Source organism: Sus scrofa, chromosome 6 (assembly GCF_054392235.1).
Source record: "Sus scrofa isolate SSC_HxYL_T2T_F1_AM1 chromosome 6, Sscrofa_HxYL_maternal_Yorkshire_Landrace_v2.0, whole genome shotgun sequence".
Classification (NCBI taxonomy): Eukaryota; Metazoa; Chordata; class Mammalia; order Artiodactyla; family Suidae; genus Sus; species Sus scrofa.
Window position 1 is genome coordinate 49,623,593 of NC_139388.1, and position 24,589 is coordinate 49,648,181.

Sequence of the window (24,589 nt, forward strand, 5' to 3'; positions counted from 1 at the left end):
CCTTAGTTGCTTTACAACATCTTCTCATAGACTTTTAGGGATTAAGTAGTAATTCATTTTTAAAACATATCAGGGAGTTCCCGTCGTGGCACAGTGGTTAACAAACCCAACTAGGAATCATGAGGTTTCGGGTTTGATCCCTGGCCTCGCTCAGTGGATTAAGGATCTGGCATTGCTGTGAGCTGTGGTGTAGGTTGCAGACACGGCTCGGATCCCGTGTTGCTGTGGCTGTGGTATAGGCTGGCGGCTACAGCTCTGATTCGACCCCTAGCCTGGGGACCTCCATATGCTGTGGGAAGGGGCCCTAGAAAAAGTAAAAAGACCAAAAAAAAAAAAAAAAAAAAAAAGAGAGAGAGAGATGGATAGAGTATATTGATAAACTGTGAGGTAACTTTAGAACAAAAGTATTTGAGAGGCTGGGAATAAATGAGCTTTTGCATAGATGACCTAGTTAGTGGTTGATAGGAACTGAGTTCCTTTCTTTGAACAGGAGGGAAGAGAATATAGGTGTCAACATAAGCAGTTCTGAGGATTTAGTTGTGGGGAGAAAAAAAGGAGTTCCTATTAGATTAATTGTACTTTCTCATTGAACATCAGATGAAAATTGGTTTGAATGAGAGGAGGAGAGAACGCAAGATTTGAGGAGATAAAAGGTCTGTCATACTGAAGAGCTGAAGCATGTTCATAAGTCTCCCCAATATATCTTGATTAAGGCTCTGGAATTTTTCAGTAAAAATTTCTTTTTCCTCAACAGTCAACCTTCATTTCAGATAATTCCAAAATGTGTTGAGATTGAACTGCGTGTCCTGGGGCAGGGAAGGGGGAGTGTGGAGTTGACCCGGGACATTATTAATGCTGGCTTTTGCCAATGATTATTTTTCTACCCTAAGATGAATATCAGACCTGAAAGATTTTCATTCAGATATCTTGTCACATGAAGGGGAATTTTGAGGGCGTTCCTGGCGTGGCTCAGTGGAAATGAATCTGACTAGCATCCATGAGGAGTCAGGTTCAATCCCTGGCCTCACTCAGTAGGTCAAGGATCCAGCATTGCTGTGAGCTGTGATATTGGTGGAAAACACTGCTTGGATCTGGCGTAGCTGTGGCTGTGGCCAGCAGCTACAGCTCTGATGAGAGCCCTAGCCTTGGAACCTCCGTATGCCTTGGGTGCAGCGCAAAAATGAAAAAAAAAAAAAAAACAAAACAAAAAAAAAACCCTCAAAATGCTTTTTTTTTTTTTAAGGGCTGCACCCGAGGCATATGGAGGTTCCCAGGCTAGGGGTCTAATTGGAGCGTCAGCTGCCAGCCTACACCACGGCCACAGCAATGCCAGATCAGAGCTGCATTCACAACCTACACCACAGCTCATGGCAACACCGGATCCTTAACCCACTGAGCAAGTGAGGCCAAGGATCGAACCTGCATCCTCATGAATACTAGTCAGATTGGTTTCTGCTAAGCCATGACAGGAACTCCAAGAGTATGTTATTGAATGAAAGTTCTATATAATGTGATTATCATCCTACAGAAATGAAAATAGGAGTTCCCGTTGTGGCGCAGTGGTTAACGAATCCGACTAGGAACCATGAGGTCGCGGGTTCGGTCCCTGCCCTTGCTCAGTGGGTTAATGATCCGGCGTTGCCGTGAGCTGTGGTGTAGGTTGCAGACGCGGCTCGGATCCCGCGTTGCTGTGGCTCTGGCGTAGGCCGGTGGCTACAGCTCCGATTCAACCCCTAGCCTGGGAACCTCCATATGCTGCAGGAGCGGCCCAAGAAATAGCAACAACAACAACAACAACAAAAGACAAAAAAAAAAAAAAGAAATGAAAATAAAATGCAGGTGGTTGGGGATTATCATTGTACGGAAGTGACAATAAAATGCAGATGGGCATTCCCATCATGGCGCAATGGTTAGGGAATCTGACTAGGAACCATGAGGTTGCGGGTTTGATCCCTGGCCTTACTCAGTGGGTCAAGGATCCTGTGTTGCCATGAGTTGTGGTGTATAGGTCGCAGACGCGGCTCAGATCTCACGTTGCTATGGCTGTGGTGTAGGCCGGCCACTACAGCTCCAATTCGACCCCTAGCCTGGGACCCTCCATATGCCTCAGGAGCGGGCCTAGAAAAGGCAAAAAGACAAAAATAAATAAATAAATAAATAAAATGCAGATGGTTGGAGGACTGTGACCTTTAGGGCACAGCTGCAGTAACTGGTTAGAGTTTATTTTTTAACTCTGTTTAACTCTATTTCAGCAAGATGGCAGACATACTGATTATACATGCTGAAATAACCAGGGTAGCCACTAGGAGGAAGGGTAGGAGGGGTGGTAGGGAGAGAGAACTTCTCAAGTAGAAGAAAATAATGGAGTGAGAAAACAACCCAAAGAAAGACAGGAAAATGAGGCGACACCCCCCCAAAAAAAAACCCCAAAACAAAATGGAGTATAAATAGCAGCCACATAAAAGTAGAAATAAATCTAAGTACATAATTCATTCCAGTAAATACAAATTGACTCAAATTTCCAGTTAAAGATCATGAAATGGGATTCTTTTTCAAAAGCAGCTATAGGCTATTTAACAGGGAACTATCTGGAGTTTCCTGTTGTGGCTCAGCGATTAACGAACCCAGTTAGCATCCATGAGGACTCGGGTTCGATCCCTGTCCTTACTTAGTGGGTTAAGGATCTAGTGTTGATATGAGCTGTGATGTAGGTCACAGACGCGGCTCAGATCCAGCTAGGTGGCAGCTACAGCTTCAATTTGACCCCTAGCCTGGGAACCTCCATATGCCATGTGTGCAGCCTTAAAAAAGACAAATTTAAAGGGGGGGGGTTCTGATGGCCTAGCAGGTTGAGGCTCCTGCATTGGGAGAGGGGGAATGTCTTTTAAAAAATTAAGGCACAGAAAGCTGAAAAATATCGAAAAAGATATACCAGGCAAAAGAAAGTTGTTGTATTTAAACGACAGACAAGGGAATTTCCATTGTGGCTCAGCGGAAATGAATCTGAACTAGTATCCATGAAGATGCCTGTTCAATCCCTGGCCTCGCTCGGATTGTCGTGAGGTTACAGACTCCGCTTGGATCCTGATTTGCTGTGGCTGTGGTGTAGGTCGGCAACCGTAGTTCCGATTCACCCTCTAGCCTGGGTGCATCCCCACCCCCCACGCCAAAAACAAAACAAAACAAAAACCAGACCAAATAATCTTTAAGGCAAACATTACTAGAGATAAAGTCATTAGAGGTGAATGTTAAAATATCAATTCACTAGGAAGATAAAATTCTAATCTTGTATGTTGCTAAATAAGTCTGAGAATATTCATAAGACTAAAATTAAAAAGAACTACAGAGAGAAATTGACAAATTGTCCAGGTATTTTAAAACTATCAGGAAGAGCTCCCATCATGGCTCAGAGGAAACGAATCTGACTAGTTCACTCCCTGGCTTGGTGGGTTAAGCATCTCTCATTGCCATGAGCTGTGGTGTAGGTTGCAGGTGTGGCTTGGATCTGGTGTTACTGTGGCTGTGGCTTAAGCTATAGCTCAGATTCGACCCCTAACCTGGGAATCTCCATATGCTGTGGATGTGGCCCTAAAAAGACAAAATAAAAATAAAATTATCACGAGCAAAGCCAATTCAAGAGAAACTCATTGTTATTTCGATTATTTTTAAAAATCCTTTACTACTGTAAGATGCCTTAAAATGAGGGGAGATGGAGTTTTGAAAGAGATGGGAGCTGGCCCAAACTGTGTCATGGCCTTGACGTCACTCTTTCTTTTCAGGGCTTTTATTTCCTCACCCATCAATTATGGAAAACCATTCAAGTCTGGCCTTCTCATAGGCCTATATTTAAGTTAGAAGGCTTTGGGGATCGCTTTTACCTGAAGTACTTTCGAATAGGAATCTGTCTCTCCCCTAACTCTGTAGAGTGCTCAGAAGCATGATACAGTGGGCTGGGAAAGCACACAGCACATACTTTTTATTATCATCAGGTCACTTTTTCCACTGCCCTTATGTGTTTTTACAGTGCAATAAAAAAATGTAATTTCCTACAGTGTGATTAAGGAAGCCAACAAAACAAGCTGTCAAGTAAGTAACCTTTTCTGTACAAATACCCTTTCTGTACATGTTCTGAAGAAGGATGGTTGTTAGCAAATGTTAGAGTGCTCATCCTGAATAGCTGAGTTTATGGATAATTTAGGATTTTCTCCTTTTACTTTTTTCTATCTTTTAAAAAATGTAGATGTGTAATAAAAATGAACAAAAAGGTTTATTGCATTTCTTCTAGAATTTCTGCTTGGCTATTTTGGAGTCCTACTGGAATAAGTTTAGTACCTATTTAAGCTTTCAAGTTTGATTGCATAAATAAATGAAAGTGATGGAGTTCCAGTTGTGGCTCTGGGTTAAGAACCCAACTAATATCCATGAGGATGCAGATTTGATCCCTGGCCTGTGGTGTTGCTTCAAGCTGTGGTGTAGGTTGCAGATGGAATTTGGATCTGGTGTTGCTGTGGTTGTGATGCAGGCTGGCAGTCGCAGCTCCAATTTGACCACTAGCCTGGGAACTTCATGTGTGGCCCTAAAAAGACCAAAAAAAAAAAAAAAAAAAGGGTGATACATACTTTCCCTTTTTAAATTTACATTTATAATACACACGGTATGTGCTCTTTCATTACTATTCTCTATCATTGTGAAAGTATGTGACAGGAGAGAAAGACCTTCAAATTAGGTAAGTTTTCCATGCAGATGATGATAATGGAACTAGAGAGAGAAAATTCAGAAATTGTTGCTGAAGTTTTCAGTGACTGAGGAGTTTACTTGTAGCCATAGCCATAAAAAAGAACAAAATAATGCCATTTGCAGCACCATGGAGGGAACTAGAGACTCTCATACTGAGTGAAATAAGTCAGAAAGAGAAAGACAAATACCATATGATATCACTTATAACTGGAATCTAATATACAGCACAAATGAGCCTTTCCACGGAAAAGAAAATCATGGACTTGGAGAATAGACTTGTGGCTGCCCCAGGTGAGAGGGAGGGAGTGGGAGGGATTGGGAGCTTGGGGTTAACAGATGCAAACTATTGCTGTTGGAATGGATTTACACTGAGATCCTGCTGTGTAGCATTGAGAACTATGTCTAGGATATTAACATCGCAACACAACAATGGGAGGAAAAAGTATGTATACATGTATGTGTAACTTGGTCCCCATGCTGTACAGTGGGGAAAAAAAAGCTTAGTCACTGTGTTTACACCTGAAAATATTATGATGTAAATCAACTATACCTCATAAGTGCTAATACTAGATTCTTAATCTGCTGTGCCACAAGGGAACTCCTGTCTCTCTGACTTACTTCATTTAGTATGATAACCTCTAGGCCCATCCATGTTGCTACAAATGGCATGATTTCATTCTTTTTATGGTTGAGTAGTAGTCCATTGTATACATGTACCCATCGTCTTTAGCCAGTCCTCTGTCAGTGGGCATTTAGGTTGCTTCCATGTCTTGGCTATTGTAAATAGTGCTGCTGTGAACATGAGAGTGCATGTATGTTTTCAAATTAGAGTTTTATCCAGATATATGTTCAGAAGTGGGATTGCTGGATCATATGGTAACTCTATTTTTAGCTTTTTTTTTTTTTTCTGTCTTTTTAGGGCCACACCTTCGGCATACGGAGGTTCCCAAGCTAGGGGTCTAATCGGAGCTGTAGCCGCCAGCCTACGCCACAGCCACAGCAATACCAGCGCCGAGCCTCGTCTGCAACCTACACCACAGCTCACAGCAACTCGGGATCCTCAACCCACTGAGCAAGGCCAGGGACCGAACCTGTAACCTCATGGTTCCTAGTCGGATTAATTTCCACTGTGCCACGGTGGGAACTCCCTATTTTTAGCTTTTTGAGGAACCTCCCTACTGTTTCCCATAGTGGCTGCACCAATTTACATTCCCACTATAGTGTACAAGGGGTTCCCTTTTCTCTATATCCTCTCCAGCATTTGTTATTTGTAGACTTATTTTGGAGGGGGCTCTGCCTGTGGCACATGGAAGCTCCTTGTGTGGGAGTATCCTTATCAGTCTGCGTGAACCCAGTGGCTTTGGTGAGAGAGCTGGATCTGATGCCAGCATAAATGTGTTCAACCAGGCAGCTATCACCTTGGTTGGAGGTGGGGCTGGAGGTGAAGGGGCTAGAGCCCAAGTCAGGTGGGATCTGGGCTTCTCCTCTGCTCATTGGCCAACACCACTCTATTGTAGGCTGCATCAGGTCCCAGTTGCTGGAGCAGAAGCCCTAAGGGTAGAGACTGAGCTCGCTATTTTCCTCTAAGTGTATGCTCTTCCCCCTCCCAGCACCAGCACCCTTGACCCAGCAGGAAGCAGTGTTGGAGCAAGGGGGCTGGAGCAGGCAGTTGACCTGGGTCAGGGTGTAGGATGTGCTGGCCCTGGCTTCAGTCAGTCTTAGATAGCTCCCTATGTGCTGCCTTTGTAAGAGCCAGTAATGGCTGCTTCTGCCCAGATTCGGGTCTAAATTTGCTCCATCCTTCACAACTGAGCTCTCCCCTCAGCCATGGCAACTTTTGTCGTAGTGTGGAGCTGTACTGGGGAGCAAGCAGGGCTGAAGGTAGTGCTTGGCTCAGGCTGGGGCATGCACCTGGCCTGTTCAGGAACTGGCCAGAGTTCCGTGTAGTTTCACTAGCTTCTTTTGCTTCATTGCCAGGAGTATGCAAGATGTTAGTCCCACTGGTTTTCAAACCAGCTTAGGAGACTCATCTTTCCAGCCTCAGATCCCAGGTCTGAGGCTCCGAATATGTGCCTGGAGCCATTCAATCCCTGGGGAGAGGCTCTTTCTGCATCATTCCCCACCTCTTCTGTGTCTTTTCTCAGGGATACAGGTCCTGACTTGATCGCTTCTTTTCCCCTCCTACCCAATTCCTTGTGGATCTTTTTTACAATCTTGTATGTACTAGATTCTTTCTGCCAGTCTCGTTAGTTTTCAGTGAGAACTACACCACATGTAGATGTATTTTTGATGTGTTTATTGGCAGGGCTGGGGGGATGTATTTTTGATGTGTTTATTGGCAGGGCTGAGGTGGGGGTGGGAAGATGGGGAGGTGGAGGTGGGGGCAGGGGCTCTCTGTCCTATTCTGTCATCTTGATCTCCCTTCCCTTGGCATTTCTTTTTTATTTTTTGCCTTTTCTAGGGCTGCTCCCGCGGCATATGGAGGTTCCCAGGCTAGGGGTCGAATAGGAGCTGTAGCCACCGGCCTACACCACAGCCACAGCAACACGGGATCCGAGTCGCATCTGTGACCTACACCACAGCTCACGGCAACATCAGGTCCTTAACCCACTGAGCGAAGCCAGGGATCAAACCCAAAACCTCATGATTCCTAGTTGGATTTGTTAACCACTGCGCCGCGATAGAAACTCCTCCCTTGGCATTTTTTTAAAAGCAGGGCGCTGGTGAAGAATTCTCTTAGTGTTCTTTCACCTGAGAATGTCTTTATTTCATCCTAGATCTTAAAAGATATTTGCGCTGTATATGGAGTTATGGATTGGCATTTATTTATTTATTTTTTAGCACTTTACACATATCGTTTCCCCTGTCTTCTGGCCCTTAAGGTTTCTGATGGGAAACTTACAACTCTTTGAATCATTGTTCCCATATATAATGTGTAATTTTTTTGGCTGCTTTGAAAATTTTCTCTTTTTTTCCAGCAATTTGAGTATGTGACTGGGCATGCTTTTGAGTTTATCCTGTTTGGGATTTCACTGAGCTCCTTAAACTTGTAAATTCATGTCTTCTAACAAATTTCAGAAAATCTCAGTCCCTGTTTCTTTAGATATTTTTTTCTGCATGTCTCTCCTCCACTTCTGGAACTTTAATGACACAAATATTAGAGCATTTGATATTGTCCTTAGTTGCTAAGGATTTGTTCTTTTTTTTTTTTCAATCTTTTTTCTGCTCTTCAAATTGGCTAAATTTCATTTTTTTAAGATTTTTTTTTTTTCTTGTTAGGGCTGCACCTGTGGCATATGGAAGTTCCCAGGATAGCAGTCAAATCAGAGCTGCAGCTGCCAACCTACGCCACAGCCACAGTCACAGCAATGCGGGATCTGAGCCATTATCAGTGACCTCTGCCCAGCTTGTGGCAGTGCTGGATTCTTAACCCACTGATGAGGCCAGGGATCGGAACTCGAATCCTCAGGGACACTATGTGAGGTTCTTAACCCGCTGAGCCACAATAGGAATTCCTGATAGATTTTATTAACTTTTTTTTTTAATTTTCTTATTTGTCTTTTTGCCTTTTCTAGGGCCGCTCCCACGGCATATGGAGGTTTCCAGGCTAGGGGTCAAATTGGAGCTGTAGTGGCCGGCCTAGGGCAGAGCCACAGCAACTCGGGATCTGAGCCACGTCTGCGACCTACACCACAGCTCATGGCAATGCTGGATCCTTAACCCACTGATCGAGGCCAGGGATTGAACCCGCAACCTCATGGTTCCTAGTCGGATTCGTGTCACGACGGGAACTCCATAGATTTTATTGATTAAGTTCACTGACTCTTTCCTCTATTATCTCCATTCTGCAATTGATTCTATCTAATAATTTTTAATTCCAGGTATTGTATTTTTCAGTTTTAATATTTCCATTTGGATCTTTTTTTTCTTTCCTTTTTTGGCTGCATCTTCAGTATATGAAAGTTCCTGGGCCAGGGACCCAACCTGTGCCACTGCAATGACAATGCTGGATCTTTTACACACTGTGCTACAGGAGAACTACCTGGATCTTTTAATAGTGTTTATGTCTCTTTTGAGAAATTGTATTTCCATTCATTTCAAGAATGAAATGAAGATTAGTCATAATAACTGCCTTAAAGTCTTTGTCTAATAATGCTAACATTTGAGTCATCTTTATTTGGCATCTGTTGACTTTCCCTTGATAATTGATCAGTTTCACTGGTTCTTTGTATATCAAGTATTTTTGGATTGTATCCTGGAAATTTAAAATATTTTCTCAGGAGTTCCCGTGGTGGTGCAGTGGTTAACGAATCCGACTAGGAACCATGAGGTTGCGGGTTCGATCCCTGCCCTTGCTCAGTGGGTTGACGATCTGGCGTTGCCGTGAGCTGTGGTGTAGGTTGCAGACGCAGCTCTGATCCTACGTTGCTGTGGCTCTGGCATAGGCCGGCAGCTACAGCTCCGATTGGACCCCTAGCCTGGGAACCTCCATATGCCGTGGGAGCGGCCCAAGATATAGCAAAAAAAAAAAAAAGACAAAAAAAAATATATTTTCTCAGGTTCTGTTTTCTTTTTTTTCTTTTTCTTTTCTTTTTTTTTGTCTTTTTGCCTTTTTCTAGGGCTGCTCATGTGGCACATGGGGGTTCCCGGGCTAGGGGTCTAATCTGAGCGATAGCCTCCAGCCTACGCCAGGGCCACAGCAACGCGGGATCCAAGCTGCGTCTGTGACCTACACCACAGCTCAGTGGCAACACCAGATCCTTAACCCACTGGGCAAGGCCAAGGATTGAGCCCGCAACCTCATAGTTCCTAGTTGGATTCGTTAACCACTAAGCCACGACAGGAACTCCCTCAGGTTCTGTTTTCTTTCTTTCTTTTTTTTTTTTTTTTGATTCCAGCATATGTCTGTTTTCTGATAAAATCAGCTGGACAATATACCCACTTAGGTTCAGACTGAAAGTTTTGTTTAGCCTTCTGTGAGCAGTAGATCAATATCAGTTCAGTTTTCAAAGGCTTTGCTATGCTGTTTGGGAATGCCCACACATGTGCCACTCTGAGGTTAGTCTAGGACTTGTGTGGTGGTTTATATCATGGTTAAGTTCTCAGAGCCTTTACTCTGCTTCTTTAGACCTGTCACTCATGTACAGCTTAAGGGTGAGTGTAGGTCCTGTGTCAGTTCGTTCATAGAATTAGGTGATCCCCCTGGAGGCCTCATCCCGGATTTCCCTACATCTTCTAGGAGCTACTTTTTCTGGTCCTCTAGTTAGAAAGAATGAGTTTCTGTTAAAGTTTTGGCTGTTTCCCCTGTCTCTATGCTGTCACACACCTCACATTGTGGTGACAATGGGGAGAGAGAGGAAATAATACACCCTTTTTGGACCCCATTGGTCTCTTTTCTTGGTTCTGCTGACAGCAACTGTAGTGGCAGTGCAGCCTCATGACTGGGGCTGGTGTAGTGCAGTCAGTTAAGAAAAAAAAAGAAAGGAGAAAAAAGGAGGGGGATTTCCCCACCCCTTTCAGGAGCATCTTTTTCTAGTCTTCTGACTAGAAGGAGGGGGTTTGTCTCATAGCTTTTGCTGTTTGCACCCACTGCATACTTCTGGGACATGCCCCCCCCCTCTAGTCAAAGCCAGGAATTAAAGGAGGAAAACACTCCAGTAACCATGCTTACAGGAGTTCCCGTCGCGGCTCAGTGGTTAACGAATTCGACTAGGAACCATGAGGTTGCGGGCTCAATCCCTGGCCTTACTCAGTGGGTTAAGGATCCAGCGCTGCGGAGAGCTGCGGTGTAGGTCGCAGTTGCGGCTGGAATCCCACGTTGCTGTGGCTCTGGCGTAGGCTGGTGGCTACAGCTCCGATTAGATCCCTAGCCTGGGAACCTCCATATGACGCGGGAGTAGCCCAAGAAATGGCAAAAAGACCAAAAAAAAAAAAAAAAAAGCTTCCATATTGTTCATTCTTCATGTTTTTATTTCCCTTCTCCATTCACTTACTTACATGTCTGAGTCATCAAGTAGTTGCCTTTTGGCTTTGGTACAGAGTACTAAGTGGTAATTAGTGGCAGAGACATGTTGTAATGGGCTCATTCCCTGCTGGCTAGCAGTGGGCGTTGTCTGCCAACCCAGATACTTTGGAATTGTCCAATTGTAAGCCTTAGAATGGATCTTTTTCGTCCACTGCTGCTTAACTCGATGAAGTCAGCTTGTTGACTCGTGTCTGTCAGTTTTGAGAAATTTTCTTGTATTACATGATAATTTCCCCCATTTTATTCGCTCTTTTCGAATCCTCTTATTCTATTTAACGGTAAAAAAAACTTCTGAAACTCGAATTAACATTTGACTTTTTTTTTTTTTTTAATGTCCCATGGTCTCCCTCACTGCCCCCTAAGGAAATAATATATCAGTGTTTGCACAATGTTACAAGATTTGTCACCAAGGATCCCACTCTCCTCTGAATCAGTTTGGCAGCCGCCCCCGCCCCTGTCCCCGCCAAGACCTCGGTTTAGAGCTGCAGGTTTTTCCTCCCTCTCCTGGGGATGGGATGCACCAACTCGACACCAGCGCACCTCCTAGAGGGCGTGAATTGAACAGCCGACGAAAGAGGCTCCAGTCTTGGCGAAGGGGCTTGGATCAGGTTCCGTAATAGCAGCCAAGCCCGCTCTGCTCAAGAACATACCCAGATTGTCGGTGCGGAGAGAAGACCGAGTGAGGCAGATGGAGCTGCGTTTCCCAGCGTCCACCGCGGCCCTAAGGGACGGCTCGCCCTGGACTACATTTCCCAGGATCCTCCCCGCCTCGGGGTTCCCACCTGCCCCAAAGCATACTTTGGTTGATTCCCTGGTGCCAAGGTGAGTGAATTCAGTGTGCCTTGAGGCTCGACAGTTCAGGGTGCCACGAATTGCCCTTCCTGAACGTACGCCCCACCTTAGCGTCGTCGGGCGCTTAACGGGGCTCTGGTCTACTTTTTCTAGGATCTTCTGTGCCTCAGGCCACTCTCCCACTTCCTTCGCCTGGGAGCACTCCACGAAGCAGCTGGCCTCGCGGGGTGCAGAGGTCACGGGTCAGCCGTGGAAAGACTGCTCGCTTGGAGGGTTCAACTACGGTCGAACCCGAGGGAACCTACTCGTGATAGGTGGTCTGTGAGGGAGCAGGGAGCCCGGCCGGGATCTCAAGGGTGCAGGGGGCTGGCGAAGAGCAGGGGTGTGTGTGGGTTGTGTAACACTGTTCTTAATTATGACAGCAGGAATATGTGGCGGTTTGTGACAACGTGAACGGGTTTACGTGGCTGTGTGTGACTCCTGGCCATGTCATTGATTTGGTATGTGTGTAACTGAACCAGGTTCATAAACACATAACAGATTCATTTGCTACACCCGGGGCAAGCCAAAGTCTGAGATGCCTCAGACTCTGAGGTTTGTAGCAGAGAAAGGGTTTATTCATGAGGGAGCTAAGCGAGGAGATGGAAGAATGTCTCAAATCCGCCTCCTGGAAGGTGAGGGGCTTGGGTTATTTATGGGTAAAGAGTACAGGGTGCAGGGGAAAGTGATTGGGAGCAGGTGATAATCATTCTTTTACGCAGGCGTAACGAAGCTTCATGCTTCTTCATAAGACACAATGGTTTTGTTACAGAGGGTGGCGTTTTCAGCCCTCTGAAGTCAAAAGATTATCCGTCTGACAGTCACAGACCCAGTTGAGTGGTCGGTGGTCTCAACCTCTGGAGCCGGGCCAGAAGTAGCTCCAAGTTCCTGAAAAACAATTTAGGCAACTGTTGCTGTAGTGACTCAGAAGTGTTATCTATAGGGAGTGTTTAAAGGAATCTTGTGATGTATTGGCCAAGCTACCTGAAGTTTGGAAGACATGCAGTTTGCAAGAACAATGAAAGCACGCTTGATAAGTGAAGGCGTGTTACAATTTATTGTTTCTTAGTCAAGTTATAGTTTAATGGATTTAATCCTTGGTCTCATGTGGAGGGGATGTCTTTACATCTGTATTGTCCAGGGTGTGACAGTGTGATGACAGTGTGAATGTAATTTTATGTGGCTGCTGGTGACCATTTGTTATTACTGACTCTAGTAGGAGTTTGATGGTGAAGGGAAGAGAAAATAAAATTAGCATATGGTCATTCTTGTGTCACTGCGATTTATAGTGGTTTATCATGGTTGCATTGTGACAGTGGGATAGCCTTAGAGATTAGCGAGCACTGTTCATGTAACTCTACATCACCATTTGTGTTACTGACTGGGTAGGAATTTGACTGTGAATAGGTCGGGAGGGGCTGTGGTCATTTCAGTGTTTCTTTCTTTCTTTTTTTTTTTTTTTTTTTTTTGTCTTTTTGCCATTTCTTGGGCCACTTCCGCAGCACATGGAGGTTCCCAGGCTAGGGGTCTAATCAGAGCTGTAGCTGCTGGCCCACACCACAGCCATAGCAACGCGGGATCCAAGCCGAATCTGCAACCTACACCAGAGCTCACGACAACGCCAGATCCATAACCCACTGAGCGAGGTCAGGGATTGAACCCACACCCTCATGGTTCCTAGTCGGATTCGTTAACCACTGAGCCACAACGGGAACTCCACTTCTGGGGATCTTTGAGCCTGTAAAGGAAGTTGGAGCATTTGACCACTGGTCAGTGTTGATGCTAGGAATGTAACTGGCAGAGTTGCATGCAGATTCTTATTTCTATATTTCTGAGATTGGCCTTAGTGCCTGTCTTGTTTTTTTTCTCAGGACCTGTCCCCTATTTTCACACCATTGCCTCCACACCTTCATAGGAGCAGGTCCTATACAGTTATCTCTTGGTATCTCCTACCCCTGTGTCCTGTTAGGAGCTGACAGATTGGGTATTGTGGGAGTGACGTGGACCCTGAGGCAAGTTGTCTGTGCCAGCCTTTTTTTTTTTTTTTTTTTTTTTTTTTTTGTCTTTTGTCTTTTGTCTTTTGTTGTTGTTGTTGTTGTTATTGTTGCTATTTCTTGGGCCGCTCCCGCGGCATATGGAGGTTCCCAGGCTAGGGGTTGAATCGGAGCTGTAGCCACCGGCCTATGCCAGAGCCACAGCAACGCAGGATCCGAGCCGCGTCTGCAACCTACACCACAGCTCACGGCAACGCCGGATCGTTAACCCACTGAGCAAGGGCAGGGATCGAACCCGCAACCTCATGGTTCCTAGTCGGATTCGTGAACCACTGCGCCACGACGGGAACTCCTGTGCCAGCCTTTTTAAGAGCTTGTGTCTGTGAGGTTTCTGCTGCTTCTTCTGTCCTCTCACTTTATTATGAAGGAGGCCTCAGTTTCATAAAAATGGCCAGAGGAACATGAACCCAGAGTAAATGTTTCAGAGTAATGATCCCCATGCTCTCAGCAGGTGTTATCAACCCTCTCAGATTGAGTTAGATCGAGTGGATCCTCAGCTAGGTGCTTTCCTTGCTGGGTGCCGCTTTTGCCAATTGAATGACACTAGATTTTGGCAAAGCAGAGCAGAAATTTATTTGTTGATCAAGGAATGGGGAAGGGGGAGTGTGTGCTCTAAAGACTCCTTTCTCCCCAGGGGGAAGAGGGCAGGAAACTTTTAAGGGGTGTGAGGTGGGTACACCATCAGAATTCGAGAAATGGGGCGACCATGTCCAGGAACAGCTGGAGCATGCACAGTCCTTTGGGCTCCTTTGCTCAGGTCACTAATTGTGCTGAGCAAAGTGCAAGTCTCCCCTTTGGCGGGAGATCTTAGCATGGTAATGAAGCAAAGGCGACTTTCAGATGCTTTGGGTCTGATCTGTGCAGGCTTCTAATTTATCCCTCCCCACAACATTTCCCCTTTGGTAACCATAAGTTTGGTTTTGAAATCTTTGAGTCTATTTCTGTTTTGTGAATAAGTTCTAGAAATGGATACACCTTAACTAAGTGTTGAATAAGGATTAGACTATAGATGGTATGAACAGGATGAGGATTAGTATTATGTATAAGATTCCTGAACCATCGGGAGTCCACACATTAGCTCTCACTTTGATGAAGGCATATGTCAGTTAAGGAGATGCTTTTGGAGTTCCCGTCGTGGCTCAGTGGTTAACGAATCCGACTAGGAACCATGAGGTTGTGGGTTCGATCCCTGGCCTTGCTCAGTGGGTTGGGGATCTGGCGTTGCCGTGAGCTGTGGTGTAGGTTGCAGATGTGGCTCGGATCCCGCGTTGCTGTGGCTCTGGCATAGGCCGGTGGCTCCAGCTCTGATTAGACCCCTAGCCTGGGAACCTCCATATGCTGTGGGAGGGGCCCAAAAAATGGCAAAAAGACAAAAAAACCAAAAAAAAACAAAAAAAAAACACCATTAACTTTTTAAAGCTTTACTATTCAAATTAAAGAGAACAAGTAAGGAAATGAATACCCCAAAATCATTGTCTCTGAAAAACTGAGTTCTCTCCACAAAGACACTGCATGTGTCATTATTAATGATAGGATAATTACAAGTGGATGAATCCAACCAATCTGTTTCAAAACAATTTTAGAAATGAGAAAATAAACTATGTATAATATACCATGACACACTAAAACAGCAAATTGTGTTATTGTTTTATTTATTGTACTGACTTTACTCTGATTTTATTTTTTAAAAATTAGTAAATTTTAGGAGTTCCCGTTGTGGCTCAGTGGTTAACGAATCTAAGAACCATGAGGTTGCGGGTTCGATCCCTGGCCTTGCTCAGTGGGTTAAGGATCCGGCGTTGCCGTGAGCTGTGGTGTAGGTCGCAGACGCGGCTTGGATCCTGTGTTGCTGTGGCTCTGGTGTAGGCCAGTGGCAACAGCTCTGATTGGATCCCTAGCTTGGGAACCTCCATATGCCGCGGAAGCAGCCCAAGAAACGGCAAAAAGACAAAAAAAAAAAAAAAAAAAAAAGTAAATTTTATGTAGTAGCAGTTAGAAAATTTCAGAATTACTTTCTTTTAGAAAAAAACAGGGAGTTCCCATTGTGGCACAGTGGGTTAAGAACCCAGTATAGAGTCCATGAGGATGTCGGTTCAGTCCCTGGCCTCACTCAGTGGGTAAGGATCTGGCATTGCTACAAGCTGAAATGCAGGTCGCAGATGTGATGTTGTCACTGCTGTGGCTCAGGTTGCTGCTGTGGTACAGGTTTGATCCCTGATATGGGAACTTTCACATGCCATGATTGCAGCCAAAAAAAAAGTTGTGAGGTGTACTTTAGGAAACTTTATCCAAGTTTATTGAGTCATTTTCCTAAAGTTTTAGATATTTTTTTCACATAGGATTTTCCTTTTTTTAATGTAAGATATAAGGCAGGAATCTTTTTCTACAAGGAAAGCCAGTTATCACCCAAAACATTGTTTAATTTTTTTCACAGAATTGGACTGTATGTAGGCTTAACATTCCATTCTATTAATCTAATATCTATCAATATGTAATATTACAAAGTCTTAATAATCATAATTCTATATGCTATATAGAAAAGTTATATCATCTAAAAAGATTTATTGCTGGAGTTCCCACTGTGGCGCAATGGGATCTGTGGTATCTTGGGAGCACTAGGATACAGGTTCTATCCCACACCTGGTGCAGTGGGTTAAGGATCTGGTGTTGCCACAGCTGAGGCATAGATTGCAACTGAGGCTTGGATCTGATCCCTGGCCCAGGCCTCTATGCAGCAGGGCAGCCAAAAAAGAAAGATTTATTCCTTTTCAATCCTTATACCTCTTCCCCATATTATTGCATTGGTCCTGGGCTCTAGATTAACTGACTTGTGGTAGTGATATCAGGCAGCATGTCTTTTTTTTTTTTTTTTTTTTCTTTTTGGCATGCTATGGCATGCGGAAGTTCCCAGGCCAGGGATCAGACCTGTGCCACAGCAGTGACAACACTGGATTCTTAACCCACTGAGCCTCCAGGAAACTTTGCAGCAAATCTTATCCCTGACTTTAATGGGAATGTTTCCAAATATTCAGCATTACCTATGATGTTTACTGAAAATTATTGTTTCTTCTCAAATATTTTGAGCTCCTGACAAAAGCTTTCTTAAATTCATAATATTTTACCCCAGAATAAATTACCTGATGTGAGGGTGCAAATTCATCCTGAAGGCTTTGCTATATTCAAGGCATTCATATTACCTTTAATGAATATGAATTTTCTGATGCCTAATATGCTGTGATTTCTGGCTGAATTCTTTCCCACATTTGCTACACTGATAAGGCTTCTCACCTCTATGTGTTCTCACATGTAAAGCAAGAGTTGAGAACCGAGAGAAAACTTTCCTGCATTGATTACATCCATAGAGATTTTCACCTATAGTATGACTTCTCACATGTATAGTAAGAGATGAGCTTTGAGAGAAGGCTTTCCTATGTACCTTACATTCATAAAACTTACCACCGGTATGAATTCTTACATGTACAGTAAGTGATGTGATTTGAGAGGATTTTCCACATTTATCACATTCAAAGGATATCTTTCCTATACGAATATTGTGATGTTTAATGAGGTACTGGTTCTGGCTAAAGGCTGTTCTGCATTCATGGCATTTGAAGGGTTTCTCTCCAATATGAATTTTCTCATGCTTCATGTGATTTGATTTACTGCTGAAGGTTTTCCCACATTTTTTACATGTATAGGATTTTTCTCCATTATGCACCTTCTGATGTTTAATGAGGCATGACTTCTGAATAAAAACTTTTTCACAGTCATTACATCCAAATGGTTTCTCTCTAGTATACATCTTCTTATGGGTAATGGGATTATTTTCTGACTGGAGGATTTTCCACCTTCTTTACATTTGTAGGATTTCTCTCTAGAGTGAGCAGTGTAATGCTTAGTGAAGTATTCCTTCTGGCTGAAATTGTTCTCACTTTCATTATGTGATTTGTAGCTGAAGGTTTTCGCACATTTCTTACATGAAAAAGATTCCTTTCCAATATGAATTCTCTGGTGACTTATGAGGTTTGACATATGAATGGAAGCTTTCTCATATTCATAAGGTTTAAACTTATCATGTTCTATGAAGTTTTGCATCTGCAAAAACAGTCCTCCAAATTTGTTAGTCATTGAGCTTTCCCACAGTTTGAATTTTCTTATATTCAATTAGTTTGAATAACTGGCTGAAGGTTTTCCAATATTCTTTACATGTACAGGTTTCCTCTGCTGCATTGTTTCTCTTGTACTAACAAGATTAGGCATGTGAATATAAGGATCCTACATGGATAAAGTTTGTAGGGTTTCTCTCCACTGTGTATTCTGAGGTATTTGATGTGGTTTATTGCTAAATCCCTGTTTATACAGATTTCACTCAATGGGGGTTACAATAAGGTAGGATGAGTTATAATATACAAATTAAATTCACAGCATTTCTTTCTTGCATAGGTTTCTTCAGAATATATTATGTCTAAATTAAGTTTTCAACTCTTTCCAAGTGAGTTGATGAATGCCTTGTCCTGAAGAAACAATGGCTGAATTTAGCAGATATCTTTCTTTTTTTTCATTTATAATGATTTTTATTTTTTCCATTATAGCTGGTTTAGTGTTCTGTCAGTTTTCTACTGTACAGCAAGGTGACCCAGTTACACATACATGTATACATTTTTTCTCACATTATCATGCTCCATCATAAGTAACAAGACATAGTTCCCAGTGCTATACAGCAGGATCTCATTGCTTATTCATTCCAAAGGCAATAGTTTGCATTCGTTAATCCCAAAGTCTCACTCCATCCACTCCCAGCAGATCTTTCTGATTCACTCAAATTCACTGCCTTGTCCAAATTCTGTATTTTCTTGGAGATATATATAATTTGACTTGTGAGTCTTATAGTTAGTTGCTTTTCTATCTGCTTATTAACTTCCAAGATTTTGTCTAAAATGGCGTACAGAGAATAAGCATTAAAAATTAATATGTGAGGAGTTCCCGTCGTGGCGCAGTGGTTAACGAATCCGACTAGGAACCATGAGGTTGCGGGTTCGATCCCTGCCCTTGCTCAGTGGGTTAACAATCCGGCGTTGCCGTGAGCTGTGGTGTAGGTTGCAGACGCGGCTCGGATCCCACGTTGCTGTGGCTCTGGCGTAGGCCGGTGGCTATAGCTCCGATTCAACCCCTAGCCTGGGACCCTCCATATGCCGCGGGAGCGGCCCAAGAAATAGCAACAACAATGACAAAAGACATAGAAGAAAAAAAAAAATTAATATGTGAGGAGTTCCCATTGTGGCTCAGCAGTAACAAATCCGACTAATATCCATCAGGTTGCGGGTTCCATCACTGGCCCTGCTCAGTGGGTTAAGGCTCTGGCATTGCTGTGGTGTAAGTCGCAGACATGGCTCGGATCACAAGAAAAGAGAGAATAGGTATTAGTTGTTGGGTTATGTCGACACATTTTCAAAAATGGCAAGCAGAAAAAAGTCTGTTAGCTGACAGCAGAACCAAGTCTCATATAAAAGTGCCCACAGAAAAAATGACAATGAAAATAAGCTCTAAACAAATCAACAACTTATGCATTGGAGAAACTAAATGCCTCAAAAAGGTCATGATAAAGCGTGGAGCTGAAAAAGGAGTTATAAGTAGTTTGAAACTCAGCACTCCATGCCCATTCAAGCCAATCTATGGTAGTTTTGAACTATGTCCACAAACTTTTATACTCTGCCTGGCCCCTGCCCTGAGGATGGGCTAAACTTCGTGACTTGCTTCTAATGAACAGATTATGGTGGAAGTGATGGGATGTGAGCTCTGAACGTAGATCATAAAAAGTAGTCTGTTTTTCTATGTTCTCTTTCCTTTTTTTTTTTTTTTTTTTTTTCCTTTTTGGCTGCACCTATGGGATATGGAAGTTCTTGGGCCAGTTATTGAATCTGAGCCATAGCAGTGATTTATACCACAGCTGCAGCAAGCAACACTGGATCCTTAACCTACTGCACCATGCCAGAGATCAGACCTGTGCTGCCACAGAGACAATGCTGGATCCTTAACCTGCTGCACCACAGTGGGAACTCCTATTCTACCTCCCTCTGGCATTACTTACTCTGGGGGGAAACTTAGCCAGTTGTCAGGACATCAGGCAGCCCTGTGGAGAAGCCCCTGTAACAAGGAACTGAGGCCTTCTGATGAGAACCAGCAAGGAACTACTAAAAGCCATGTGCAGGAGCCATCTACCTTGGAAGCAGATGTTCTAGCCCCTGTCAAGCCTGGCCACTAGGTTGACTGCAACCTCACAAGAGACCCTGCACTGGGATCACCTAGCTAAGCTACTTTCAGATTCGTGACCCTCAGAACTGTTTGAGAGAGTAAATGTTTGTTGTTTTACGCTGCTAGGTTGTAGCATGATTTTTTATGCAGAAATGGATAACTAATATACTACCACACCACCCTGGCAAAGAAATTTAATGAGGGAAGCTTCAGACACAAGGATATGAAGAAAAGCAGATGGCAGAGAGAGGTACTATGCTGAAATCAGGGATTAAAAAAATAGTGGGATGTAAATCAACTATACTTTAATAACAATTAGAGTAAAACTAAATGGTGAGATCTTATCACTTTTGGACCCTCAAAATTCTGGTAGTTAATTTTCTTCTTCTCTGGAGAAACGGAATAGCCCAGGAAAAAACCTGTAACACTGACATTTTGGGCCTGAAAAAGAAATGGCTGGCGAGTTCCTGTTGTGGTGCAGTGGAAATGAACCAGACTAGGATCCATGAGGATGCGGGTTTGATCCCTGGCCTTGCTCAGTAGGTTAAGATCAGACGTTGCTTTGAGCTCAGATCTGGCATTGCTGTGGCTGTGGTGTAGGCTGGCAGCTATAGCTCTGATCTGACTCCCTAGTCTGGCAACTTCCATATGCCACTGGTGCAGCCCTAAAAAGAAAAAAAAAAAAAAAAAGAAAGAAAAAGAAATGGGACCCCTGAAGTGATCAAAGTAGGCTATTTGTGTATTGTTTTTAGACAAACAGTTATTTGTGAAGATTTAACAAAGGGGCTTGTGCTTGGAGGAACAGACTAATAAAGAAGTAAAATTTGTTTATACAGCTTTCTTAGCCTTAAATTCCCTAACTCTGGTGATAAGGAGGGCTTTTATCCTTCTAGTATAGGGAGGATACTTTTACATAGGAGATTTGTTTCCTGCTTTTAGGGGGAAAGAAAGGGGTTCAAGTGTTTTTTAATATCATTTTTTCCCCACCAGCTGTCTCTGAAGTAACTTTTTTTTTTCTTTTTGTCTTTTTAGGGCCATACGCATGGCACATGGAGGTTCCCAGGCTAGAGGTCCAATCGGAACTGTAACCACCAGCCTATGCCAGAGCCACAGCAATGCCAGATCCAAACCGCATCTGCGACCTACACCACAGCTCATGGCAACGCTGGATCCTTAATCCACTAAGCAACCTCATGGTTCCTAGTTGGATTCATTTCAGCTGCACCACGACGGGAACTCCTGAAGTAACTTTAATTCAAAATAATCAATATGCTATTGTAGCATTTCTTGGGGTGGCCTGCTTTGAGCCCCAACAAGAGTCATCTTTTTCGCACATTATTAATAAAAGATGAATTGGGCAGCATTAATCAACAAACTAGGGAAAGCCTAGCAATATGTAAATGTAATGTAAATGTAAACCTAGTTATGTGAAAGCCAGATGAAAACAATTGGAAAAAAGAACTAAGGAAATGGATACAGTTAAAAACCACCAAAACCCCCTACAACAGCACAAAGAGATTGGACATTATATTAAAGAAACAAACAACATGTATATGAAAACTGCTCTTGGAAATTAAAAATAAAATAGCTAGTATTAAAAACTTTGGGAATTCCCAACAGTATTGTCCCTTAGCTGTTCAGGTTCAATCCCTGGCCCAGTGCGGTGGGTTAAGGAACTGGCATTGCCATAGCTATGGTTTGGATTTGATCTCTGGTTGAAGAACTTCCTTGTGTCACAGGTGTGGCTGAGCAAAAAAAAAAAAAATTAAGAGCAGATATGGGAAAGAGTTGCGGAAATAACTCACTTGTTGGGGAATAAGAGTAAAGTAATAAAAGATGAGAGAAATGACAGATAAAATCATGAATTTCAACATCCAGAGAGAGAAAGTTCCAGTTAGAGGAGAAAACTGGAGGAACATTTCAGAGAATAAATATAAGATTTCTGGAAATATGGATCATGTTTCTTCAAAATAGTAATCTGTACAATTAACAAAAAATGACATACCAAAGCACACCTTTGTGAAGTATCAGGAAACGAGGTATGAAGAGAAGCATCTATGAATGCTTCCAAAGAGAAAGAACAACAAAATGACAAATCAAATCGTTATATTTTAGGATAAAAACTAAGAAGAGGAGTTCCTGTCATGTCGCAGTGGTTAACAAATCCAACTAGGAACCATGAGGTTGTGGGTTTGATCCCTGCCCTTGCTCAGTGGGTTAAGGATCTGGCGTTGCCGTGGGCTGTGGTGTAGTTTGCAGACTCGGCTAGGATCCTGCATTGCTGTGGCTGTGGTTTAGGCCGGCAGCTACAGCTCCAATTAGACCCCTAGCCTGGGAACCTCCATATGCCACGGGAGCGGCCCAAGAAACAGCAAAAAAAAAAAAAAAAAAAACCCAAAAAAACAAAAAACCACAACTAAGAAGAAATGGTATAATTCTCTTGAAAATCTAAGGAAAAATTATGTGCAACATAAAATTCCAAACCTAGTTAAGCTATCATCCAAAAGATATCAAAGATGTTTTGGGGCTTTAAAAGCCCCCCAATTTTATTCCAAATTAATCTTTCTCAAGGTGCTAATGCAGGGTTTTTTTGTTTTTTGTTTTTTTTTGAAAGTAAAAATGTGGGATTAAACCAAGAAAAAAAGACATGAGCTCCAGGGAACTAGGAATCCAACATAACAGGTTGGAAGAAAATTCCCAAGAGGATCATGTGTTGGTTACTTATTGTTTTTCAGTCTCACATTGAACGTCCTCTGTAAAACTGGGATTGGGTGTCTGCATACTACATTTCCCAGGCTCCTTTGCCAATTGGCTTCTCTTATTTAATCATTGACAAATTGAACATACTCATTAATTACAGTGGAAAAACTATGGACACCATTTAAACTGAATAATAAAAGTTAACATCACCAGTAGTGGAACATATTGACCCTGTGTCTCCTGATAAACTGAGAGGAGCTCAGAATCACTTATTGGGTCCCCCCCCAAAATGATGACACATCAGGTAAATGCAAAGTGAAGAACATTATACAAAATAACCAATCTGTAACTCTTGATAAATGTTAAGATTGAGAACAGGTGGTATAAACACAAAACAAATGGTAAGATGTTAGATTTAAACCCATTTTAGTCGTTTCACTGAATGAATCTATACTTGGGGGTCTGGGACAAATAAAACTAAGCACCTCCTAACAATAAACTGCAGTCTTCCTTCTTGCTTTAAAAGTATGCTGAGGAGTTCCCATGTGGTGCAGTGGGTTAAGGATCTGACATTGTCACTGCAGCAGCTTGGGTCGAGGCCGCTTTCATCCCTAACCTGGGAACTTCTGCCTGTAGCCAGTAACAGTTTGCTCTACTCGCTGCTTGACAGGCCAATAAATTCAGAGGGGAGGTGTTGGGGCAAGGAATAACAACTTTAATGGGAAAGCTAGCAGACCTAGAAGATGGCAGAATAGTATGTCAACAAAACAAAACAATCCATCTTTCCTCAGCTGGAATTCAGGCTCCTTTTATACTGAGGAAGATGGAGGGAAGGGGCCAAGAGTCACTCACTGTCACTTGGTTGGGGGAAGGGCTCACTACGGTGCTGACCAGTGGCTTAGCAGGATGACTAAAGGTTGCTCCCTAATGATTGCTTGCTTTTACCGCCATGCCCACCCCCGATAAATAAAGGCATGCTGAATTTGCATCCTAATCCATAATAAACGTGCCTCTTTCTTCCTTCCTCCCTCCTTTCCTCTTTCTTCCTTCCTCTCTTTTTCTCTCTCCTCCTCTCCCTCCATCCCTCTTGATGCAGATGCCTCACACCCCTAAGAGGAAAGTTATATTCCTTATGCTTCTTTTTGAAATGAATACTTTGAAATTGAACAGCTTAGAGTCCTTCCTTGTCCTTCTCCCTGACTTAGTTACACCCTAAACACAATCACCCATAAGCTAAGGATTGGTCACCCTGAGCACAATTGCTTGTGGGTTAAAGATTATTAGCACATGATGTTTTTTAGGAACTTCCTTAGTTTGTTCTAATCTCTGATCAATATGCCCTTTTCCCAGGTACTGTTATTCTAGGTAGTAACCCAGAAGACCACCATCATGCTCAGGCTGAGATCTCCTGACTCCAGCTTTGCTGACTAAGATTCCTCCAGAGAAAGAAGAATGCATGTTTGTCCCATTCCTGAGTCCTATCTTTTTCTCCTTTTTACTATAAAACTCCTTGCAGTTCTTTCTAAGGGGAGGGGGACACAGTCTTTAAGGCTTTAGCCTGTTGTGGCCCTCCTTTGCCTGGCAAAGCAATAAAGCTGTTTTTTCTCCTTTACCCAAAACTCTGTCTCTGCATATCAATTTGGTACAGGCAGACAGAGGCTGAATTCCAGCAACACACTCTTTCTTTTCTTTCTTTCCACCCCCAGACATATGGAATTCTGGGACCACTGATCAGATAGGAGCCATAGTTGTGTCCTATGCTGCAGCTGCGGATCATTTAACCTACTGTGCCGGACTGGGGATTGAACCTGCGTCCTGGTGCTGCAGAGATGCCATTGATCCCTTTGGGCTACAGCGGGTACTCCAGAGTGCCTATTTGAATGTACTTTTTACATTGTCATATAATATTTTTTTAAAAATTCCATCAACTTTCAATTTGATGCCCCAGAATGATACCCTCTTGTTATTTTACAAATGTTACAGAGGTGAA

General features: G+C 43.2%; 1 protein-coding gene across 1 annotated transcript in view; it reads left to right on the forward strand.

Annotated features, from left to right (window-relative positions):
• The window catches only part of ZNF146 (zinc finger protein 146), a 106,664-nt gene extending 82,446 nt beyond the window's left edge, over window positions 1–24,218 (forward strand). The window contains exon 3 of the transcript XR_014806121.1: window positions 23,950–24,218. The gene's annotated coding sequence lies outside the window, so the exon portion shown is untranslated. The remainder of the gene's footprint in view (window positions 1–23,949) is intronic.
• Window positions 24,219–24,589: the final 371 nt, after the last annotated feature.